Genomic DNA, 18,971 nt, shown 5'->3' with positions numbered 1-18,971 from the left:
CTTCTTAGGGTAGGTATGTACTAGTTCTAAATAGAACTTGTCTATTGCCACTTGCTTTGCTTTATTACACCCTGACCTCATTCCAGGAATTTTAGTGCTTGGCTTCATTTTATTGGTTCGTAAAAAAGCCAACCAATTGCTCCGGATAGCGTCCATAGGTAAACTTTTTGTTTTCACAATTAACTATAAAACAGGAGCTTTTTTAATACCCATACTAATATTATAAATGCGAAAGTGTCTGTCTGTCTGCTACCTTTTCACGGCCCAACAGTTTAACCGATTCTGACGAAATTTGGTACAGGGTTAGCTTATATCCCGGGGACGGACATAGGACTTTTTATCCCGGAAAATCAAAGAGTTGCCACGGGATTCCTTAAGACCCATCTGCTTAACCGATTTGTGTGAAATTTGGTATCAAAGTAGCTTGCGTCCCTGTAATGGACATAGGCAACTTTTTATCCCGGAAAATCAAACAGTTCCCACGGGATCTTTAAAAACCTAAATCCACGCGGCCGAAGTCGCGGGCATCCCCTAGTTAACTATAAAACAGGAGCTCAAAAATTTCTCTCTGTCCTGTTGGTCCCTAATGCCTGAGAGCATAGGTCTCTTGTAGGAACTTCTACTTTCCATGGTCTTGCACTGTTTGAATCCAGCGGCTCCTTATAGTAGGATCTTCATTAGGTACTTAAACTCAAACTCAAATCATTTATTTAAAGTAGGTAGATATACCTACTACGAGGGCGGCACTGAAAATTTCGGGAATCAAGGAAGTGACACAACATTACTATTTAAAAATGTATTTATTGCTTTTCGAAGTATTCTCCGCGAAATTTGACACATTTTTCCATACGATGGAACCAATCATTGAAGCAACCATTCCATTCGGAAGTTGGGGTCTCCAAAATGGCCGTTTTGTAGACGTCCACAGCTTCTTCAGGTGATAAAAACCTCTGACCACGCAATGTGTTCTTTATTTTAGGGATAGTACAGAAATCATTAGGGCTTAGGTCGGGGCTGTACGGCGGATGGTCTAATAATTCTATGTTTTCTTGCTCTAAAAACTCTTTTGTTCTGTGCGCGGTGTGAGAACTCGCATTGTCGTGATGGAGGATGATGCGGCGGTTGCAGTTCTCTTTACGAATTTCAGAAACGACCTGTGGTAAACAAATGCTAGCATACCATTCTGCATTAACCGTTCTTTGTCTCTCAAGAGGAATAGTCGCAACATGGCCGGTTTTGGAGACAAACGTGGCCACCATTTTTTTTGCAACACTTCGTGAACGAACAATTTTTGTTGGCTTAACTCATTTTCGAACACCCAAACTCGTGACTGGTTTTTTGTTTCGGGTTCGTACGCATATATCCAGGATTCGTCACCTGATACGATGTTGTATACAGCATTTGAGGATCCTGCGTGGAATCTTTCAAGAGTTCTGACGCACCAAGTAACGCGAGCCGCTTTTTGCTCTTCACAGAGCAAATGCGGTATCCATCGGGAAAACAACTTTTTTACACCTAATTGTTCATGCAAGAATATTTGTATTTGACTCATGCCAATGTCTAAAGTTGCCTGAATTTCGCGGTATGTCACATGTCGATCTTCCTCAATCAGCTTACGCACAGCCTCAACGTTTTCTTGGGTGACTGCAGTTTTTGGACGACCTTGACGGGGATCATCACTGAGCTTGACACGTCCACGTTGAAATTCAGCAAACCAGCGATAAATTGTGGTTCTGGATGGGGCTTCATCACCAAATGCAGAAATCATCCGGTCAACACACTATTTTTGTGTTAAACCACTTCGAAAGTCATAATAAATCATCGCTCTAGAATTTTCTCGAGTCAATTCCATTTTCTCAACGACTAAACAAGTTTGACAAGACATTGTGAAAAGACCGAGAATCTTTTTTTAAATAAATAAATGGTATTCGATTTTTAAAACCAAGGAGTTTTCAATTAAAAAGATTTTAATATGTCAGGGACAGTGGAAATATTCCATTCCCGATACTTTTAGTGCAGCCTATGTATTGTACTCCTTTTTTATGGTCATAATGTTAGATTTGTAAGATAATATAGTGGTGAAAATACTTACTAAACATGCTTTTAGAAATTCCTTATCTAAGTGGGGAATAAGTTAAAGTGGGAATGAAAGTTTGCCTGAAAGTCAGTCATTTAAAAAAAAATATTAGCCATGCTAATCATGACTAATCCCCTCCAATTAAGCGTAAAGCTTGTGTCAGGAGTGGGTACGACAATAGTGCAAAGGGTGGGGTTTGAACCACCGACCTTTCGGAATTCAATCCGCTCCTCAACCGTTGAGCTATCGAGGCTTAACTTTTCAAGTTATATTAAAAGTGATAATGAAAAAGTGACATGCCCCCATTATTATATGCCCCCCCCCCCCCATTATTATATAATTATATTAGGGGGGTTTGAGGGGTTGCAGATGGGGCATCTGTAACCCCTAATCTTTTCTACCACTGGCGCTACTTTCAAACTTAATACAGTGGACCCCCGGTAATCCGGCCTCTGTCTAATCCGGCACCCCCTGTAATCTGACAAGTTTATTTTATTATTGAACTAGCTGATGCCCGCGACTTCGTTAGCGTGGATGTAGGTTTTTTAAAAATCCCGTGGGAACACTTTAATTTTCCGGGATAAAAGTAGCCTATGTGCTAATCCAGGGCATAACGCCGGACTATAGGGGGTCTTAGGCAGTACTCTATAATCCGACAAATTCGATAGTCCGACACTGCCCTGCAAAACGTTTGTCGGATTACCGGGGGTCCACTGTAATTAAAATCTAATAAATACATAGCCTGGAAACCTTCCCGTTGTTGCATAACAAGCCCTAATTAATCCCAGCTATGCTATCCCAACCTGACCTAATTCCAAAAGTTTTAGTAGGTAGGTACTGGTTTATTTTATCGATACGTAAAAAGGCCTTCGATTCCGAACCATAACTCCAATATTCCGTCGAACAAAAATATTTTCCCATTTTTCCAATGAACTATAAAAATAGGAGCACTTGAAACCTTGTTGGGTTATATGAAAGAAGCCTCAAAAATACCCAAACGCATATCTATAATCCATCTTAGCTGCTTCACTATTTGGATTCGAAAATAAAGGACTTTATTATTTTAATCCGAAAGTGTGTATGTTGGGAGTTATCGTTCCTAGTATTGATATACTCTAGTAGTACCTAGCATGCGAAAAGAAAGGTTTTATTCAAACAAACTTACAAAATCTATATATTATTAATAAATAACATTGAAGTGACTGTCTGTTTGAACGGGCTAATCTTCGGAATAGCTGAACCTATTTTGACGGGACTTTCACAGACAAGTGGAGGATTAACCAAGGAGTAATATAGGCTACTTTTGTAACCGACTTTCAAAATGGAGGAGTTGCGTTTTTCTACCTATGCACTGATATCTCCGAGATTTCTGAACCGATTTGCGTAATTTTTTTTTAATCGATAGAGGATTTTTTTTATCGATAGATGAAATTTGGATTCCAACTCCTCAATCCTGATGCTGCAGGGGATCTGAGCAATCCACGCGGGTGAAGCTGCGGGCATCATCTAGTTATAACTAGAAATCGTATATAGGCTTGCTCTGCACTCCGCCACAAGAAATTCCAAAAGTCGTGTGGGAATGAGTGTAATCTTTTATAACACAATTCCGTAGATTATGTGATAAAAAATCGTGGATTTAACCCGTAGCTTGCTCCAGCAATGCACGGGACTGCAATAACGACATAATAATTAATGTAAATCGAATCTTAGAAAAGAGCAACCGCCGAGTTTCTGCTGGCTCTTCTTGGTAGGAAAAGCATTCCGAACCAGTAATAGATGTATTTGACGATTTGATTTTTGATAAAAAAATCTTTCCATTTCTGTTTCTAAACCTTCACGTATACCATCGAATCAATCTTGAAGAAGTCTCAACCGCGATGCGTCACGAGCTGTCTTTCTGTGAAAAAAGACCCCGAATGAGATCAAAACTAGTCGGGCTTACGTTGACTAACAATGTGCGTACAGTGAAGAAATGTGACACTAAAAGTACTATTTTTAGCTACTACTAATATTTGGATAGTAAGAGAACATCCTAGGGATCATAAGATACTTTTTATCCCGAAAAATAAAGGGTTTAGCGGTATCGTTAGAACATATCGAGTCTACAGTACGATAGGGTAACTTACCTACAACTTTTACAAAATGCCTCCGGCAATTTACATCATAAGCAATATAATACAACCTTTCTCTAAGTACCGTCCATCTATTTAACTCAGCAAAACATATCCAACAGATGTTTAACATTTCATTTCGCCCACGAAAATTCCTAAGGATGTGTTGTCAAAAACATCACGTCCTATCTTTACGAGAGCCGCATTTGAACATAAAAAGAACTTTACACGACGCCGAAATACGAACTGCCACATTATAAGTTTGGCCATCGTATCCCCCTCATGGGAATTCGGCCTTAATTACCAAAGTTTAGGAGCGAATTTTCGGTGAATACTTTTTTGTTTTTGGGTGACTGGTGAGGTTGTACGCGAAACAAAATCGCAATTGTGTATGGTTGATGATTCGTTTTTTTGTTCCCTCAGTTTTAGCGGTATAGTTGATGGATGGATATTATGATTTTTTTTCGACAACAAGGGTTAGGTTGACTGTGTACAATGTATATGGTAACTGAAAATACAGCCTGTGAAAAATTTCCCATAGGATAATAACATGATATTAGGTACCTACTTATCAATCTATACTAATATTATAAAGAGGAAACCTTTGTCTTTTTGTATGTTTGTATTGAATAGGCTCAAAAACTACTGGACCGATTTCAAAATTTCTTTTACCATTACTTAGAGGGATTCTTCCGAATCCGTATAGGCTATATTTTATCCCGGAAAATAGAAAAAATAAATGTCCACCCGTGCGAAGCCGGGGCGGGTCGCTAGTGGGTAATAAAGTTAAAGAGGTAATGGGCAGGGCACATATCTTATGCGTATTTCTAAATCACTGGTCCGGTCCGGTGGGAGGCTTCGGCGGTTGCTAGTCACCACCCTACCGGCAAAGCCGTGCCGCCAAGTGATTTAGCGTTCCGGTATGATGCGGTGTAGAAACAAATGGGGTATAGGTTTAATAAAAACTGCCATACCCCTTCCAGGTTAACCCGCTACCATCTTAGACTGCATCATCACTTACCACCAGGTGAGATTGCAGTCAAGGGCTAGCTTGTATCTGAATAAAAAAACGCTAAAAAACGATAGACGGGATTTCAAGCTGCAGATGGCATCGCAGATTGTGGCTAGAAACCAAAACAATTGGAGTTAGGTAACAACTAATTTACGAACCTATACTTATAATCAGCAAATAAATGACTTTGGCTTTGACTTTGACTTTGGTAGGGTAAAGTTACTCATCATCATCACCACCAGCAGTGGGTAAGCAGTGTTTTCACGCATCTATAAAATTGTACCTTCAATGTCTATTCAATTTTCAGCATAGCTTCCTTCCAATTCGCGAATCCCTCGAAACTTCAAAAAATCTTCGGCAGGTAGGTAATCTACATAACTACAAAGGCAGACTTTCTCAAACCCTAACATTATGCAAATTACCGGGACGATGCACTATCAAAAGGCTTTTTGGGAGCAAAAGCCTTAAAAATAGATACCACGGGCTTGGGTAAAGTGCCTATGTACTGTATTGTTATGAGTATTTTGTTAGAATTCTTTCGGATTTGGCATGCGAAACGAACAATATACAAGACTAGCCGATGCCCGCGACTTCGCCCGCGTGGATTAACAGAGCTCTCTCCGTCACTTACTCCATACAATCGTAGTTCCCATTTCATTTGAATATTAAGCAACCAAAGTCCATGAAATTTTGCAGACATAGTCTAGAAACTAATATCTGTGTCTGTGGTGTTTTAGATTTTTCTAAAAATATGTAGTTTTAAAATTACAGGGGCTCAAAGATTTGTATTTTTCTTTAAAAAAAGGCCCAACTTTGTGCTCGTTTTTCTAGACAACGAAGCAATTTAATGAAATTTGGAAAAACCACAGACCTAGAAAATTTAATGAATATTATGTAGTAAAAAAATTATCGTTATATATTTTATATTGTTATAATTATGTGGGAACTACGAAAACCAGAAATTACATCCAGAAATCTTGAAAATTTCGTGCTGTCTCGATTTGTGCAAGCGGGGTGGTGAAGTGCGGGGGACGACACGTGAAACTGACAGAAACGGACAGTCTAAACACACGGGCCACATTTAGACTGCACCCGACTCCAAACTTGTCGATAGGTCTAACTAAATACATTTCAACTTGCGTTAGACGTATGCGTTACCTACTCAGACGTTGCCTGTAGATAAAAATATGTCTCATGTTTGCTGGCAATAGCGTATGCATCAAACCCTGCAAGTTGCAACTCTCTTGCAACCTATTCCTCACGCAATACGCACAGCTTTAATATTATAATTTTTGACAATGTATACTATATGTAATGCCATATCACAGGTCACTCTCTGATTTATTGCTAACAATTTACTTCCAAATGCAAAGAAATCTAAGTGTGTTGAATTCACACTGCCCAATACCAGGACCTTAAATGACATAAATTCATTGATAAATAATCATATGTTGAAAATAAAGGAGAACCCCGTGTTTCTCAGTATAATGTTAGATGCAAAGCTTCTATGGAACACCCACATATCAACACTTGATGGTAAACTCAGCTCTGCTGCTTACACTGTTAGAAAAATTCGACAGGTACTGACGTGGAAACTGCAAAAATTGTATATTTTGACTATTTTCACTGTATTATGTCTTACAGACTCTTGCTATGAGATAAAGCGGTAGATATTGAGAAAAAAATGTATTACAGAAAAGGACAGGACGTGCAATTTATAATTTAAAACCGCGCGCTGCCATACATTAAAAATATAAGGAAATAAGTACCTTATCTATTATCTTATAGTAGCTTCTAAACATATTTACAACTAGCTAATGCCCGCAGCTTCGCTCGCGTGGATTTAGGTTTTTAAAAATCCCGATCCTTTCATTTCCCAGAACAAAAGTTGCCTCTCCGTAATAGCCCGTCCCCGGGATGCAACTTGTTTCTGTATCACGTAAGAATATTTAAACGGATTATCCTTTTCAAATCCCGAGGGATCACCAGGATTTAGGAATGCAATTTCTTACAGCATCAGGGTTGAGGTCAACGACAAAGTGTTTACTTGGTATAGATACCTTCAATATCAATTAATAATCGACACTTTTTAAATCCCATTAGCTTTAGTAGTCAGGTCCCCTGCAACATCAGGATTGAGGAGTTGGAATCCAAATTTTTTATTGAACAATGTCGCAAACTTTCTTCGTCGATTAAAAAAACTACCCAAAATTACGCAGTTAGGTTACCTGCCAAATTTCATGGTTTTGAGTCAACGGGAAGTACCCTAGAGGTTTTCTTGACACACACGACAGACAGAGAGATAGACAACAAAGTGATCCTATAAGAGTTCCGTTTTTCATTTTGAGGTACGAAACCCTAGAAAACGTAGGAACGGCATTCCGAACCAGTGGTAAATTTTTCTGACCATCCAAAAACACTTTGAAGTTTACCTAAAAGTTTACAGGAATAAAAATTTATCATTGTATTCCATTCCATTTCATTCTATTCCATTCTGTTCAAAGATAAATAGATAATAAAAATATTTGTCACCGAAACAATAATTTACGATACATCGACCAATATCAATTTTACTGATGACAATCTGACTATTACCAAAGTGAACGACTACTATAATATCTATTATATACGACTAACATAATATGTATTATAAATTGTGTGCCGTTTGCATTCTCACTAGGTTCTCATTAAGTTTGTTTTATTTGGTTAAACTTTCTGGCATTTATATTGTTATGACGTTTAATTGGCAAACAGTCTGTTTATTGGCTGAAACTCAAAAATTCAGCCAATCACAACAAAGAAAATATTGTAATAATGATTGATGCAGCTTTCTGTAATTGAAAACAAAATATTTGACATTAACTTGAATGTGACAGTGTTTTCCGAATAGGGTTGCCAGAGGCCCCGTATTTTACTGGTTACCCCGTATGTCAGGATAGAGAAACCGGTAATTATGAAAATAAAATACGGGGCAAATAAAACTAAATATTTTTAGGGTTCCGTAACTCAAAAGCAAAAAGAACTCTTATAGGATCACTTCGTTGTCTATCAGTCTGTCTGTCTTTCCGTCTGTCCGTCTGTCCATCTGTCCTTCTATCCGTCTGTCATGTGTTCATGAACAAATATTAGTATTTTCAATTTTCAAAGTAAGATAACTACATATATCAAGTGGGTTATCATATGAAAGGGCTTTACCTGTTCATTCTAAAACAGATTTTTATTTATTTTTATGCATATTTTTTTTAATGCATAACAGTTTTTGATTTCTCGTGTAAAATGTCGAAAAAAATACCCGAATCGGAACCCTCGGTGCGTGAGTCTGACTCGCACTTGGCTGGCGAAACCGAACACTGACGTTATGTCCAGTAGAAAGAATATTTTCCTTTTGCGGCAATGCGTAGCCGAAACCCACTCGATATTGATCATGGTCGTAGCCAAGGCGGCGGGGCTTGGTTTGAGGATGTTAGCCTTTTTTTATACAAGTTAGCCCGTGACTTTAATCTTTTCTAGTGGTAAGTGATGATGCAGTCTAATTTCTTGGCCGTTAGGGCCATACTAACCATATAACTAGCCATGACCGAAGCCTCCCACCAGACCAGAAATTTTGAAATGGCGACTGCGCCTGGGAAGCCGTCAAAAACCTAAGCCTAAAATAATACTTACACTATTTCTTGCATTTGCTTACCAATTTTTTTTTGGAAATATATCAAACATTTCGCGCTCACTTCACTCGCGCTTTGAATTTGTATTACTTGGTGTAAGCCCCGCAATTTCGTTTGCATGAATTTAGAGTTTTAAAAATTCCGTGGGGGATTTTCCGGGCTAAAAAGTTTATGTCTGGGATGCAAGTTACCTCTGAATAGTAAGTACCAAAATTTTGGTAAAGAAGATGGGCCGTGAAAGGGTAACAAATAGATAGGCAAATAGATATACTGTCGTATTTGTAATATTAGTATGGATAGGGAGCTTTAAAAATAAAATCTTGCTATGGCTAAACTCGTTTCCCTTTCACTTTAATTCTTTCTGTAATTGAACCAAAAACACTTACGCTCACTGCGCTCGCGCTTTTTTATTGTTGTATTTTATCTCACTGTCAAATTGAAAGGCGATATTCCACTAACCAGGTAATTAGCCCATAAAGTTGAGCGAATGTTTTTTTCCTCATGACAGGATTCAGTTCCGGCCCTGATAAAACCTCTCCCGAAATCGATTCCTAGCTACGGCCATAGTATTGATACTGTGAAGGTGGAATTACAAGTTAAATGTAAATTTAAGTTAAAATGCAAAGATTGTATGCATGAAATGTATAACATTTTGCTTTACAAAACTAGAGTTTTTAAAAGCTATTTAAATAAATAAATCTTTTATTTAAAATCACATTGCAAACACAGTTCACCAATCAAGACACGGCAACATACAGAGAAAAAATACAAAACTTACAAATAAACTGAAATATCTAAATAGGCTTTCCATGCATTTCAGAGAGAACCACCGCCTATTTCTTCAAATACTTCAAATTTTTAAATTTCTTCAATACTAAACCCCGTATTTTTGATGGTGGTAGCCTGTAAATCAAAAAGAGGCAGGTGGCAACCCTACTTGCCACATGACATTACAGAATGAAAAATTGTTTTCATTACTCGGTAAGCCTACTGCCATAGTTTCACAGAAAGTGTGACGGTAGTTGTGACCTCTGATTGGTCGACTCTCTTTCACTATTTGCTAAAATTGATGATTGCAACAACAATTTTTTCTTTTTTGTAATCAAAAACAGAACACGGACGTCATACAGGTTGACTAATTGCAATCATTTCTGACCGGCTAACATTGTTCCGCTAGTGGCTCAAACTCACTGTCGCAGCAAGAACATGGTAAATTCAGCCAATCACAGCAATTAGAATTGGTTATCACAAATGCACCGATCTAGGAACCGAGAATACACGAACCAGGGCAGATAGAGATGAGAACAATAATATCATACGTAGGAAATCGACGGGGGATCGTTGACAATGATCCTCTTAAGGATTTTCGAAATCCCGTGGGAACTCTTTGATTTTCCGGGATAAAAAGTAGCCTATGTGCTAAAAGTTGAAAACTAAAACCCGACTACATCGTCTTAATAAACGCTGAAATATTAGAGTAGAATTGTTTTCCTGTCGCTTGGTAGTATATTTTAATACTAGCCGATGCCCGCGACTTCGCCCGCGTGGATTTAGGTTTTTCAAAATCCCGTGGGAACTCTTTGATTTTCCGGGATAAAGAGTAGCCTATGTGCTAATCCAGGATATTATCTATCTCCATTCCAAATTTCAGCCAAATCCGTCTAGTTGTTTCTGCGTGAAGGAGTATTTAAAAACTAAACTTTAATTTTGTATTTAAAAACTAAATTAAATTCGGTCCATTCGTTGAGGAGCTACGAATCTATAGATACACAGATACACACGTCCAACTTATAACACCCCTCGTTTTGGGTCGGGGGTTAAAAATAAGAGACATTTCCCTGGAAAATAAGTGCCTACTGCCTACCACTTTTTTTTTTCTATTCACTATAGGTAAGCGCTTCACCACAATCACACCTGATGGAAAGTGATGATGTGGTCTAAGATGGGACGCGTTTACCTAGAAGGTGCCTATTCACTCTTGTTTTAAAGATACCCGGATTGTAATTGGTAGGAAACACAGATCGCGGAAGAGTATTCCAAACCTTAGCCACTATTATAATATTATTATTAAAGAAAAGACTGCACAATATAGTTTTCTAGAAATAACACAACACTGTTCCAACGAAAATAGCATATTGAAATATGCTATTGAATTTTCTAACGTTGAGTTCTGTTAGAATAAATACAATTTTATGAAACAATATTACCTATTTATAATACTACCTGTTTGTAGATTTTACTGTTGTTAGTTTGTTGAACTTCTATGTAATACAATATTGTTGTTGAAATTCAAATTTATGTCATTGAAATTGTAGGTAAGTACAATTTCATTTTAGGGATATCAAATCAATGGTTTGCGCGCCAGTTATAATCACCTTTTGAATAATACTGTATTGCAATATTCAGGTTTCCTTAATAATCCAAAAATCGGTTTAACGAATGAGCCGTAATAAGCTATCAGAAAGACTAACAGACAGACACTTTCGCATTTACAATATTAGTATTGATTTTCAAGAAGAGATATTTTCATTCCACTTGACTTCATTCCACTCTACTCCTCTGCATTATACTGAAATTCACTCCACTTCATTTAATATCATAATTATTTTGTACTTATACCCTTATTGCAATAATGGTGCTTTATTTCAACAACTTGATAGACTTTGTATTTGGTAAGTAAATAAAAAATTTTAATTTTTTCTATTGTGAAAGGCCAAAAAGTTCCTACAATGGCGACCTCGCACTGAAAAGTGCAGCGTTGGCAGACCCCTCACTTAGTAGACAAACGACATCAAACGAGTCGCGGGGAGTCGCTGAATTCAGGCGGCGCGCAAACCGTGGCGTGTAAAAGTCCCTATAAGGGACCTTCGTCCAGCCATGGACGTCTATCCGTTAGCAATGTTATGGTGCTGATGTAAAAGGCCAAGACCACAGAAATCAAAATAACTGTAGACACACAGAAAATGTAAGATTATCGCCTTGTCTATGGTCTGTGACTTTGACGTGGACTGCTCAGCATTGACTTCGAGTGGCCTAATAACGGAACGTTCGTTGACTTCTAGCGTCAGTCAGATATTTTATTTGCAGTATAATATTGTAAACTTTAAAAATATAGGATTTTTTTAATAAAAAATTTTCATAGTTATTTTAAGGTATCTTATGAGTTATCAGTAATCATCAGTACTAACACCTGTCTTCGTTTTTGCTACCGTTTTGGTTACACCCTGTATATTATGTAGATGATGATGATATCACACTTCACACTATCACACTAATATTATAAAGGCGAAAGTTTGTATGTGTGTGTGTGTGTGTGTGTGTGTGTGTGTGTGTGTGTGTGTGTGTGTGTGTGTGTGTGTGTGTGTGTATGTTTGTTACTCCTTCACGCAAAAACTACTGGACGGATTGGGCCGAAATTTAGAATAAACATAGAATATACCCTGGATTAGCACATAGGCTTTTTATTCCGGAAAATCAAAGAGTTCCCACGAGATTTTGAAAAACCTAAATCCACGCGGACGAAGTCGCGGGCGTCAGCTAGTATACTAAATAAAATTATCTCCATTGATGTTACACATAAAACAGAGTACTCATTTACGGACACGCTTAATTATTTAGGTGCTTATATCATTTTCAAAGAGCCGCTCGGACTGCGGCGTAAACTAATTTATTTACAAATGCGTTCATTAATTTGCTTCTGTACTGTGCTAATGTACACAAAAGCTGATCCTCGCTCCCTGTTTATTTTATCATTAAAAAAAGTAGCTTGACTTTATTTATATTTTCTGAATTATAATGATAACGGCCTAGGTCTGATGGTTTTAGGGTTCCGTACCTCAAAAGGAAAAACGGAACCCTTATAGGATCACTTCGTTGTCTGCCTGTCTGTCCGTCCGTCCGTCCGTCGAGTCTGTCAAGAAACCTATAGGGTGCTTCCCGTTGACCTAGAATCATGAAATTTGGCAGGTAGGTAGGTCTTATCAAATACAGGTATAAATCTGAAAACCGCGAATTTGTGGTTACATCATTAAAAAAAATAATTAAAACGTGTTTCTATTTTTAAAGTAAGATAACTATACCAAGTGGGGTATCATAATATGAAAGAGCTTTACCTGTACATTCTAAAACAGTTTTTTTTTGTGTAATAGTTTTTGATTTATCGTGCAAAATGTTGGAAAAATACCCGAGTACGGAACCCTCAGTGCGCGAGTCTGACTCGCACTTGGCCGGTTTTATTTTTTCTAAATTGGCTAAGGTCTCGTGGTAAGCTTTGGCCGTGGCTTATTACGCATCAGTTTTCCAAAGAAAAGCTAGAGATAGAACTCTTTAGAAGGAAATGAAGGAACCTTTTTCTTTTTGACCTCAGCGGCTGTGCGAGGGATTTTTCCAGACCCTGTGTCACGCTGACCATTGCCAATCTATTGTGATGGTCCCCATTTACAATTCCCGTCTATGCTGATTGTCGTCAGGAACAGCAGCAGTTCCTTGGCGGGGATGTTTTTCGCCTGCTCCTGTTTTTCCAGGTGAAGACTACGTTTATGCATTAGGTAAAATCAAAGTCAAAAAATCAAAATTTATTTATTTCAGGATTTACCTACCCATAATTTCATGTCAAACATAACAAAACATATATAAATCATCATAATCAACCCATTGCTGGGCCACTACTGAGCACGGGTCTCTCCTCAGAGTGAGAAGGGTTTAGGCCATAGTCTGCCACGCTGGCCCAATGCGGATTGGCAGACTTCACACACCTTTAAGTACATGGAGAACTCTCAGGCATGCAGGTTTCCTCACGATGTTTTCCTTCACCGTTAAAACAAGTGATATTTAATTGCTTAAACCGCACATAACTGAAGAGTTAGAGGTGCGTGCCCGGGATCGAACCCCCGACTTCCAATTAGGAGCCGGACGTTCTAACGACTAGACTATCACAGCTTTTTACATCGAAATACTAGTACATTAAATAATTAAAAAGAAATTAAATTTCTAGTACTTTCTCTCCAGCACTGGTCAACATGTCTGTCGGAGCAATGCCGGATGTAAAGATATTCATGTTGGGTTGCAATCATCTTTGGAATGGTTTTGGAGCTGTCTCACACTCTGCGTACCAAAGACGCGCAAGACAGATTAGCGCATGGAAGCAAAAAATTATGTGTAAGAGAGTTTTCGCAACCTCTTGGCAGATCCTACATACATCCTTGTCTTGGAGCTTGAGGTCTGAGGTTTTGGACGAAACTTACCTTAACAGACGCACTGGAGATTCAGAACGGCTAGCAAATGGTTAATTTAAAATGAAATAATTGTAGACCCTCAATAAATAAAGGCTTTATTTGTTTTATTTTCCGCATCAATACAGGTTTTTTTTTAAAACCCGGACTCCACATATAGAAGGCCAATATCAAACACTACTTCTAATCCAATCATTCCAGTGACTCTAATCCAGTCCATATCATTGGACTCTAGAGTAACCCATTGGAAAAGTCGGTTGCAACTATAAACGTCTGTGTATAACAAGTGTAAATTAAAAATTTAAAACACCCCCGATAAGTGAAGGTAACTAGAAAAGAGCTGGTAACTTTAAAACAGCTGAACCGATTTTCTTGGATTATAGCTACTCGTAAGAACACACTCGATCAAGCCACCTTTCAAACAAAACAAACTAAATTAAAATCGGTTCATTAGTTTAGGAGCTACGATGCCACAGACAGATACACAGATACACACGTCAAACTTTTGACCCCTCAACAAACAACACCCCTCGTTTTGGGTGGGGGGTTAAACATAAAGGATTATTTAAACAATAAGACCAGTTCTATTGTGTTCAAACGCAAGATTATTTAGAAAGCATCGGTAAAAGTCTTTTCATGAGAGCTTTTCTATTTCGCGAAATAGCCCACTTACATCGAATAAGCTTTTGTACTATAATATTATTCTATAAATATTAGCCAAGTAAATATACAAGGAAACATACAATTTCTAGAGCTTGCACTTATAAGTCAATGCTAAATCTCCGAATAGAGATGGGCATTATTCGTAAATCGTTTTCCTTTGGCGAAATTACTTCACAGTTAGAATAGAACAGAATAGAATGAAATTTATTTGTTGAACTAACACATAATATAAAGACAATAAACATAATATTACAAATAATGACGCTTAAAATATCTGTATAACTTAAATTAAAAAAATGTAAAACTTTAAAATATAAAAATTAATTTAATTTAAAAACTAACTTCACTTAAACAGTGCATTGTATACTGTGTCGTGCCAACGAAAAGGTTAAGTTAATAATAATTTATACTTTCTGCCACCATCTACATTGCCGAAACATTTAAGAACAGCAGTTTAAGAACCTCATATTATTTAAAATTTTCGTTGCGTTTGACACCATGCTATATATACGAACGAGAGGATGCCCGTGACTTCGTCCGCGTGTATTTAGGTCTTTAAAGATCCCGTGGGAACCGTTTGATTTTCCGGGATAGAATGTCTATGTCAATTACAGATGCGTCTCTGTACGCACCTTGGTACCTTTCATACAAAAAGTAGGCTATGGATACTGGACGATCTGGATCCGGGGACGGATCTGGTTGTTACCAGATTTCGTAAGAATCGGTTAAACTGTGGGCCGTGAAAAGGTAGCAGACAGACAGACAGACACACTTTCGCATTTATAATATTAGTAGGGATAGCTCGTACCAGAGTTTTGTACAATGGTCTGGAAAACTGTCCAAGCTTTAGTTTGAATATGTTAATTACCCACTTGCGCCCTAAATTATATAGATTGCAAGTTTTTGGATCTTAAGTTTCTCTTGACCGACTTATATAATTCATCAAGAGTTTCATACTGTGGTGTTACCTTTTTTGAAATAGGCATCTACCTATTTGGCGTTTTCCCAAAATGTTTTGGAATTTTTGAAAGCGAATTTCATTGATTTTTGTTATGAAGTAACGAAATGAAAGGGCCAGTCGAAAGTTGTTTTAGGCATGTTTGCTTATATTTTTATATGATACGAGTATGTCTTGAAGATCCTGTTGTATTTACGAATAATAAAGGTATCTTTATTGGGAGAAAATCCTTTGCAAATATTAAACTGTGAAATTTAATTTTTTTGGGTGTTTGCCAATGACACCAAATCATGGAAAATTACGAGGACGAAACTAAATAGTAGGGATGTTGTCCCAGTGGCGTACAGGCCATAGAGGCCTAAAAGCACTGCTTACCTTAGTAGAACTAGCTCAACGTTCACGCCATTTTTCATTAATCCGCCAGTAAATAGGTACCTACGTAAATACTGCTAACCCCTGGCTTCAAACTTGTGCACGCCACTGTGTGGTCCTCTGCAAGAAACAAAGAAACAGGTGGACTTCGTCTCCGATGGCGTTTGCTGGCGCGCGTTTGTGACTTTTTGGAGTGTTTTTTGTTAGAAGTGGCCGGTTTTTGTGTTCTGCTGGTGTTTATTGGTGGTGGAACTGACTGGGAAGCGCTCTAAAGGGGCGCCGCGCGTATGTCGGCGGGCGCCGGCACAGACGAAGTCCATACTTATACATATAGTTTCCCTAACTTGTAAATAACTACAAACTTGGCATTGGCTAATCAGTGTAAAGTCAGACGAGAGAGAGAAAAAAAAGAAACAGATTCGATGGCAATACCATACCAGGGGAGATATGGAAAGAGCTAAGCTCGGAGTTTCTCTACGTGACCAAATCAGAAATGAGGAGATCCATGGAAGAACGAGACTAACCGACATAGCCGTGTCCCGAAGCTGAAGTGGTAATGGACGGGGCACATAATTTGGAGACCCGATAGACTTTGGGGTCCCAAATGGCTACCTGGCACCGGAAAGTGCAGCGTTGGCCGATACGCTCGTAGACAGATGACATCAAACGAGTCGTAGGTCGCCGATCGATTCTGCTATAATAATAATAATCCCAGTATAATAATAATAGTAATCCATCTTTTTTTTCGCTTTTTTTTGCTGTTATTTTATTTTTTGTTATTTCTGTTATTTTTGAACATTTTTTTTAAAAATAGGGTATAATTTGCAAAATAAATACTTAAATGAGAATAAAAACAAAATCCCAGTCAGCCTCGCTCACCATTTGAGGCGACTTGGGTTCCATGGCAGTTCGCTCGCAACCAGGATGGAAAAAAACCAGGATGCGGACTATCTTAGCCGAGTCTTGCTAGAGTAGTAGTAGAGGAGTAGTAATAGTAGTAGAGTAGTAAGCAGTGGCGAGCACAGGGTTTAAAGCCAGGGTAGGCATTAAGGTATGAACTTATTTTCTGGCAGGTCATAATGGCAAATAAGTGTTGATTTATTACAACTAGGGTAGGCAGTACTTTTATACCTCTATGAGTTGCACGCCACTGGTAGTAAGGTAAGATCGTCCGCCGATTTCTCAAGGCTCTCTCAGGGCTCTCTCCGTCACTTACTCCATACAAACGTAGTTCCAATTTCATTTGAATATTAAGCAACCAAAGTCCATGAAATTTTGCAGACATATTCTAAATCTATGTTTGTGGTTTTCCAACTTTCTGTTAAAATATTCAATTTCGAAGTTACGCGGTCTTAAAAAATTACATACAAATCTTTGAGCCCTTGTAAATAATTAATTCAAATGAAATTGGAAGTACGATTGTATGAAACGAGTGACGGAGAGAGCCCTCTTAATACCAGGTGGAGTGCTTTGACACCTGTACTAGGCAAACTTGTGGTATCGTGAGAGCTTGGCGTGTGGAAGTCGCCGTAAGAGACATATTATGTCCAGCTGTGGACAATAAGGACATGTATCTATTTACTAGTGTAAATTAAAAAATTATCACACCCCCGACAAGTGACGGTTACAGTAATTAGAAAAGAGCTGATAACTTTCAAACGGCTGAACCGATTTTCTTGGATTACTAAGAACACTCTGGATCAAGCCACCTTTCAAATAAAAAAAAAACTAATTTAAAATCGGTTCATTAGTTTAGGAGCTACGAGTACGATGCCACAGACAGATACACAGATACACACTTCAAACTTATAACACCCCTCTTTTTGGGTCGGGGGTTAAAAATAAACTATACGACTTTCCCTTTTTTGAATAACACACAGATTTAAATTAATATTCCGATGGAAAAGCGTAAACTGCACCGCGAACTATCGAATTCCTAGTTTGATCTAATTAATGTAACAATTTCAATATACAATGTATCAGAAAACGATATCGGGACGGGAAGTTCGTGATATTCACCCAGTTATAAATTCCAATAAAGGTCTGGAACTAGGTTGCCATGAACAAAACGCTAAAATAAAGCTGAAATAACCAATAACTGAAGCGTAGCGTATTTTTATTCGGGCCATACATTCCGATATCATTTTTGGGGCCATTAAAGACGAGATATTGATAAGCTTATCGTTTATACGCTTTTTTTATTAATAACTAGCTGATGCCCGCGATTTTGTCCGCGTGGATTTACCTTTTTCAAAATCCCGCGGGAACTCTTTGATTTCCCGGGATAAAAAGTAGCCTATGTGTTAATCCAGCGTATAATCTATCTCCATTCCAAATTTCAGCCAAATCCGTTTAGCATTTTTTGCGTGATTGAGTAACAAACATAGACACACACATCTTCCATGCTGGCGATACGCCCTTTTAGTTCAGAGACGTCTTTAGTCGAGTGGGCTATGTCCGTTTATAGTCTCGTCAAGTATGTTTCTACACGCAAACTAAATTGTGAGGCAGATTCATTAGGTTTTCGTTTGTAGACTGAAAAGTAATTTAGTAATTTACAAAAAATGTATACTGTCCAGTCCAGAGTCCAAAACAGCGTTATTTACTGTCTTCCTGGATTGTCAGGCTTAGCGTAAATAAGCGTCTGCCCTTGGATCACCTGATGCGTAGATCAAATTTTCGTGTAGATTTAAAGTATTAATAGCTCGTTTCGTGGCCTGAATATAACGGCTACACATTATCAGTGTATATGGTATAATAGAGGAATCACGATCGCCTCATAGCCACTTTGTGGGTTGTTAAAATTCTTACAACGTACATGTAGTAATTCTCAACAGTCTTGTACTACTATACTATAATTACGTATATGGTTTTATGATCTTATA

At 38.0% G+C, this 18,971-nt stretch overlaps 1 long non-coding RNA gene across 1 annotated transcript; it reads right to left on the bottom strand.

Annotated features, from left to right (window-relative positions):
* Positions 1-2,934: 2,934 nt before the first annotated feature.
* On the bottom strand, positions 2,935-18,605 carry LOC123878004. The gene is made up of 4 exons (XR_006798722.1): positions 18,482-18,605; positions 18,006-18,011; positions 17,655-17,660; positions 2,935-2,944 (listed from the first exon to the last, which is right to left on the bottom strand). It is a non-coding gene; the product is annotated as an uncharacterized LOC123878004 (long non-coding RNA).
* Positions 18,606-18,971: the final 366 nt, after the last annotated feature.

The sequence above is a fragment of the Maniola jurtina genome, chromosome 25, assembly GCF_905333055.1.
Source record: "Maniola jurtina chromosome 25, ilManJurt1.1, whole genome shotgun sequence".
NCBI classification, from domain to species: Eukaryota; Metazoa; Arthropoda; class Insecta; order Lepidoptera; family Nymphalidae; genus Maniola; species Maniola jurtina.
This window is presented reverse-complemented; position numbering and strand designations above follow the sequence as displayed.